The sequence below is a fragment of the Myotis yumanensis genome, unplaced genomic scaffold (assembly GCF_028538775.1).
Source record: "Myotis yumanensis isolate MYYU_CA2020_CCGP unplaced genomic scaffold, mMyoYum1.0.hap1 SCAF_2, whole genome shotgun sequence".
Taxonomy (NCBI): domain Eukaryota; kingdom Metazoa; phylum Chordata; class Mammalia; order Chiroptera; family Vespertilionidae; genus Myotis; species Myotis yumanensis.
In genome coordinates this window covers 99,920,071-99,926,797 of record NW_027223753.1, presented here as the reverse complement: position 1 = coordinate 99,926,797, position 6,727 = coordinate 99,920,071, and the positions used below count along the sequence as shown (strand labels likewise).

Genomic DNA, 6,727 nt, shown 5'->3' with positions numbered 1-6,727 from the left:
GTAAGAGACAAAAGAAAAAGAAGGATAAGAAAAAAAATATATATGGGGAGAAAGCACCACAGAACAAACAGATAAACCAAATAATGCAAACAACAAACAACCAGAAAAGAGGGTGGGGCAGAATCTATAGAGGCAGAGCTTATACCCGGAAAGTAAGGTTAAGAAATTGAATAAAAATGGGGAGAGCCTCTGTTCAGTATAGCGGATGTAGAAAGAGGATGAGTGGATAAGAAGAAAAGAAAGAAAAAGCACTTGTTGGGCCTTTTGCTGATGACCCACTGGGCCGTCAAGAAAGGGCAAAGGAAAAACACCACTTTTGGGTGAAGTGGCAGCGTGTTGTGTTGGTTTGCTTCAATAGGTGGTGTGACAAGGTGAAGAAAAGAAGAAGAAGAAAAGAAAGTGAAAAAAGGAAAATATTAGAAAAAATTGAAAAATAAGGTAAAATAATAAAAAATAAAAATAGAATGAAGAAAAAATAATGCAAAAAAATAAAAAATAAAGACAAACAAAAAACCCCAAAGAAAATAAAGAAAAAAATTTAAATAAAAGATAAAAATATTAATAAATAAAAAGTGTAGTGTCATTTGGTTCAGCTGAGTTTTAATGCCCCATGGGGGCTGGTTTAAGATCCCACTCTTCTGTACTGTCTGCCACTTCTCAGTTTCCTGTTAGGTAGTCGGCACCATGTTGAAGTTCCAAGAGATCCATCACTCCTCTGTGTCTATCTCCACTGTGTTGACTGCCAGCATCCGGGACCAATCTGTCCACTTAGCCTGTCTGCCCGCTGTCAATCTTAATATCTCAAGCAGCTGTTTCTGACAAGGCTATAGTTATGGAGGTTGCTGTATTACTTTCTGGGACTGAATGGCCTCTCTTCAACCCAGTCCCGGAGGGCTCTTCGGGGCTATTCAGATTTTTTGTGTCCTTTGTACCACTCCGGGTGTAGTCTGGGTGTGGCTGTATTAATTGCCTGGAGACTGATGGGAGGGGATAGCTCTTCAGGAAAATATGGCTGCTTAGGTCCGGAGTGTCAGGAATGTCCCAGTGCCAGACTCCCGGTCACTTCTCCCTGACCTGCTCTTCTCCACAGCCTCTCCCCAGACTCCACAAGTCCACAACTCCACCTGCACCTCAGTCACGGGTGAGTGTATTTGAAAGGTCCTATGAACTGGGTTTAGTGATTAAAAGCAAAGACCAAAAAGAGGGGAAACAACTGTACCACTGTGAGTTTCTCTCCCCCTGGCACCACACGGCTTGGGCAGTTCTTCAGGCTGCCCCCTCTGGGCTCAGCCTCTCACAGCTGTGGACTTAGATCTAGAATCCTCTGCCGCCAGCAGCCCTGTGGACTTCCTTTCCAAAGTCAGATGTTACACTTATCCCCAAAGGATGAGGACTTGGTGCTGTGTGGCTTCCTTCTGACTCTCTTGGCTCAGAGGTCTTGCAACTCTCTCCAGCCCAGATCCCCGATCCTACCATTCTCCAGGTGTCCTCTGTCCTTCCTGGCTGCAAATTGTCTTACCAGCTGTGTCCACATTGTCAATCCAGGTGGATGTTATTTATTCAATTTAGATGCTCCTTCTATCTGCTCTGGGAAAAGGCTCAGGACACATTTGCCTATATGGTTTCCATTTTGTGTCTCTTAAATCTTAATTTCCCTTCTGATAGTTCTTTATCTACACTAATAAAAGAGAAACATGGTAATTAGCGTACGACCGCTACCCTTTTCATTGGCTAATCAGTGAGTATATGCAAATTAACTGTCAGCCAAGATGGCGGCCGGCAGCCAGGCAGCTGGAAGTGAAAATGAGGCTTGCTTGCTGCGGACTCCAACGTTCCCCGCCTTACTTGCCGGCCTCTTAGCTGCAACTCTAAGCAACTATGTACTATGTTGCAAATAAGAAGCTAAACAAAACACCAGAAACCAGCCAGACTGAAAGCCAGCGGACCGAAACTTTGTATCGATGTTTTCAGCAGCAAGGCCTCAGAGCTAAAGCTGGCCCAGAATAAAAAAAAAAAAGAAAAGAAAACAAGGAGCGGTTGGAAGCTTCAGTCACTCGCTTCCGAAAAACAGCCCTCAGCCCCTCACCCAGACTGGCCAGGCACCCCAGTGGGGACCCCCACCCTGATCCAGGACACCCTTCAGGGCAAACCAGCCAGCCCCCACCCATGCACCAGGCCTCTATCCTATATAGTAAAAGGGTAATATGCCTCCCGGCACCGGGATCAGCGGAGCAGCGAGGCTCCCGGCACCGGGATCAGCGTGACAGGGGGCAGCGCCCAAACCCCCTGATCGCCCTGCAGCTCTGTGTGTGACAGGGGGCAGGGCCACAACCTCCCTATCCGCCCTGCTCTGTTCATGACAGGGGAAGGCGCCCCAACCCCCTGATCAGCCCTGCTCTGTGCCTGATAGGGGGGAGCTCCCCAATCCCCTGATCAGCCCTGCTCTGTGTGTGACAGGATGCGGCGCCCCAATTCCCCCCCCCCCACCCCACCCCACAGGCCTTGCTCTGTGTGTGACAGGGTAGAGCCATAACCTCTCCATCGGCCCTGCCCCGAGTGTGACAATGGTGGCGCCCCAACCCCCTGATCGGCCCTGCTCTGTGGGTGATAAAGAGTGGCGCCCAACTCCCCCCCCGCCCCCCACAGGCCCTGCTCTGTGTGTGACAGGGTAGAGCCATAACCTCCCCATTGGCCCTGCCCTGAGTGTGACAGGGTGCAGCGCCCCAACTCCCTGATCGGCCCTGCTCTGTGTGTGACAGGGGGCAGTGCCCCAACTCCCCTATCGGCCCTACTCTGTGAGTGACAAGGGGGAGCTCCTCAACCCCCTGATGGGCCCTGCTCTGTGCGTGACAGGGGGGAGCTCCCCAACCCCCTGATTGACTCTGCTCTGTGAGTGACAGGGTACGGACCCCCAACCCCCCTGATGGGCCTGCTCTGTGAGTGACAGGGGGCAGCACCCCAACCCCCCAATCGGCCCTAACCTGAGCGTGTCTGAGGGTGGCATCGCTACCTCTCGATCCGCCCTGCTCTGTGCATGACAGGGGGCGGCGCCCCGACTCCCCAATCGGCCCTGCTCTAAGCCCGACCAGGGGCTGCACCTAGGGATTGGGCCTGCCCTCTGCCACCCGGGAGCAGGCCTAAGCCAGCAGGTCGTTATCTCCTGAGGGGTCCCAGATTGCGAGAGGGCACAGGCCGGGCTGGGGACCCCCCCCCCCCCCAGTGCACAAATTTTTGTGCACCGGGCCTCTAGTTGGTATATAAAAATGCAACAAATTCTTAAATATTAATTTTATATCCTATTACTTTACTTAATTCAGTGATTAGTTCTAATAGTTTTTGGATGGAATCTTTAGGGTTCTTTATATAGAGTATCATGTCATCTGTAAATAATGACAGCTTTACTTTTTCCTTTCCAATTTGAATGTCTTTTATTTCTTCTTTTGGTTTGGTTGCTATGGCTAGGACTTCCAGTACTATGTTTAATAAGAGTTGTGAAAGTGATCATCTCTGTCTTGCTCCTGATCTTAAGGAAAACACCTTTAGTTTTTTCTTGTCAAATATGATGTTAGCTTATAATTTTGTCCTTTATGTATGGTCTTTATTATGTTGAGATATGTTCCCTTTGTTTCCACTTTCCTAAGAGTTGTTGTTTTTTTAATCAAAAATGGGTGTTGACTTTTGTCAAATGCTTTTTGTGCATCTACAGTGGGGCCTTGACTTATGAGTGTCCCGACTAACGAGTTTTTTGAGATACCAGCTGTCTCTCGGCCAATTTTTTGCATTAAGTTGATAGAGTAATTTGAGTTAACAAGCTCCTTAACGAGCTCCTTAACGAGCTCAGTCTCGGAACAAATTAAACTCATAAGTCAAGGCCCCACTGTATTCATATTATTACATTGTTTTTATTCTTTTTTAAAATATATTTTTATTGATTTCAGAGAGGAAGGGAAAGGGAGAGAGAATAGCAAAAAAATGATGAGAGAGAATCATTGATCAGCTGCCTCCTGCACACCCCCTACTGCGGTTTGAACACATAACCAGGGCATGTGCCCTTGACTGGAATCGAACCTGGGACCCTTCAGTCCACAGGCCAATGTTCTATCCACTGAGCCAAACTGGCTAGGGCTCATTATTTTTATTCTTAACTAGAGGCCTGGTGCACAAAAATTTGTCCACTCGGGGGGGTCCCTCAGCCCGGCCTATGCCCTCTTGCAGTCTGTGACCCCTTGGAGGATGTCCACCTGCTGGCTTAGGCCCGCACCCTGGAGGATCGGGCACAAGCTGGCAGTCAGACATCCCTCTGGAAGACTGGCAGCCCTCGGGGGATGTCCACTTGCCAGTGGGGAGCAGGCCTAAGCTGCAGTCAGACATCCTTAGCGCTGCTGAGGAGGCGGGAGAGGCTCCCACCATCACTGCTGTACTGGCAGCCATCAGCCTGGCTTGTGGCCGAGCAGAGCTCCCCCTGTGGGAGCACACTGACCACCAGGGGGCAGCTCCTGCATTGAGCGTCTGCCCCCTCGTGGTCAGTGTGTGTCATAGTGACCAGTCATTCCCAGTCATTCTGCTGTTAGGGTCAATTTGCATATTACCCTTTTATTATATAGGATAGAGGCCCGGTGCATGGGTGGGGGCCAGCTGGTTTGCCCTGAAGGGTGATCCGGATCAGGGTGGGGGTCCCGCTGGGGTGCCTGGCCAGCCTGGGTAAGGGGCTGATGGCTGTTTTCAGGCTGGTCAACCCCCCCCCCCCCCCCGAAGTGGGGACCCTCACCCCATGGAGATTTGGCCAGCCTGGGTGAGGGGCTGATGGTTGTTTTCAGGCTGGCCACACCCCCTTTAGGGTGGGGGGGTCCCCACTGGGGTGTCTGGCCAGTCTGGGTGAGGGGCTGAGGGCTATTTTCAGGCTGGCCAAGCCCCCCAGCGACAGAAGCTCCCAGCCTCTCCTTTTTTTTATTTTTTATTCTGGGATTTATTTACCTTCTATAATTGAAACTTTGTAGCCTTGAGAGGAGCTCAGAGCCAAAGGGTGGGTGGGAGGGAAGCCTCCTGCTCACTCCAGCTCTATGGCCACACGGCCGGCTGAAAGCAGGTATCTGGGGTTTATTTACCTTCTATAATTGAAACTTTGTTGCTTTGAGTGGAGCTCAGAGCCGCCCCGTGGCAAGTGGGATGCTTGGCTTCCTCCATCATTGGGACAACCAAGCCTCCTGCTTGCTCCAGCTCTGTAGCTGCCGGCCTCCATCTTGGTTGGGTTAATTTGCATATAGCCGCTCTGATTGGCTGCTGGGCGTGGCTTAGGGTGTAGCGAAGGTATGGTCAATTTGCGTGTTTGTCTTTTATTAGTGTAGATTTTGTTTATGCAATATATAACATTACTTGTTTTATGGACATTGTACCAACTTGTATCCCAGGAATAAATCCAATTTGATCATGATGTATGATCTTTTAAATATATTGCTGGTATTAGTTTGCTAATATTTTGTTCAGGATATTTGCATCTATGTTCTTCAGGAGTACTGGCCTAAAATTTTCTTTCTCTGGTTTTGGAATTAGGATAATGCTGGCCTTGTAAGTTGACCATGGGGGTCTTCCCTCCTCTTAAATATTTTGGAATAATTTGAGAAGGATAGGTGTTAATTCTTCTTGAAATATTTGTTAAAATTTATCTGTGAAACCATCCAGTTATAGGACTTTTGTTTGTGGGAAATTTTTAAATCACTGCTTCTATTTTGTTAGTTTTAATTGGTCTGTTAAGATTTCCTGTTTCTTCTTGATTCAGTTTTGGAAGAATGTATGTTTCTATGACTTTATCCATTTCTTCCAGATTGTCCAATTAGTTGGCATATAATTGTTCATAATATTTTCTTATACTCCTTTGTATTACTGTCGTGTCAGTTATTACTTCTCTTTCACTTTTTATTTTATTTATTTGTGTCCTTTCTCTTTGTTTCTTGAAGAGTCTGGTTAAAGGTTTATTAATCTTGTTAATCTTTTCAAAAAAACAGGTCTTGGTTTTATTGATCTTTTGTACTGTTTTTTAAGACTTTTTATTTCCTCTCTGATCTTTATTATTTCCTTACTTTTGCTCACTTTGCGCTTTGTGTTCTTTGACTAATTCCTTTAAGTGTAAGGTTAGATTATTTATTTGGGATTTTTTTCTGTTCCTGGTGGTAGGACTATAATGCCACAAATTTCCCTCTTAAGACTGCTTTTATTGTGCTCCATAGAATTTGGGACATTGTGTTTTCATTTTTATTTACCTCAAGTTGTCTTTTGATTTATTCCTTGATTTTACTGTTAGCCCATTCATTGTTTAGTAAAATATTATCTAGTCTCCATCTGTTTGTGTGTTTTTCAGTATTTTTATTATAATTGATTTCTAATTTCATACCACTGATCAGAGAAAATGCTTGATATGATTTCAATCTGCTTAAATTTATTAAGGCTTGTTTTAACATGTTTATCCTAGAAAATGTTCCATGTGCACTTGAAAAGAATGTTTACTCTGCTGCTTTTGGCTTAAATGCTCTGAAAATATTAATCAAATCTATCTGGCCTAGTGTGTTACATAAGGCCTCTGATTTCTTGTTAATTTTCTGTCTGGAAGATCTATCCATTGATGGCAAAGGGGTTGTTATAATGTCTTACTATGATTGTATTACTGTAGATATCTCTCTTTATGTCCATCAATATTTGCTTCACATATTTAGGTGTACAAATGTTCACAAGG

General features: G+C 46.3%; 1 pseudogene; it reads left to right on the top strand.

Moving 5' to 3' along the window:
• The first annotated feature begins 243 nt into the window (after positions 1-243).
• LOC139004699 (small nucleolar RNA SNORA21) lies at positions 244-372 on the top strand (annotated as a pseudogene).
• The last annotated feature ends 6,355 nt before the right edge of the window (positions 373-6,727 follow it).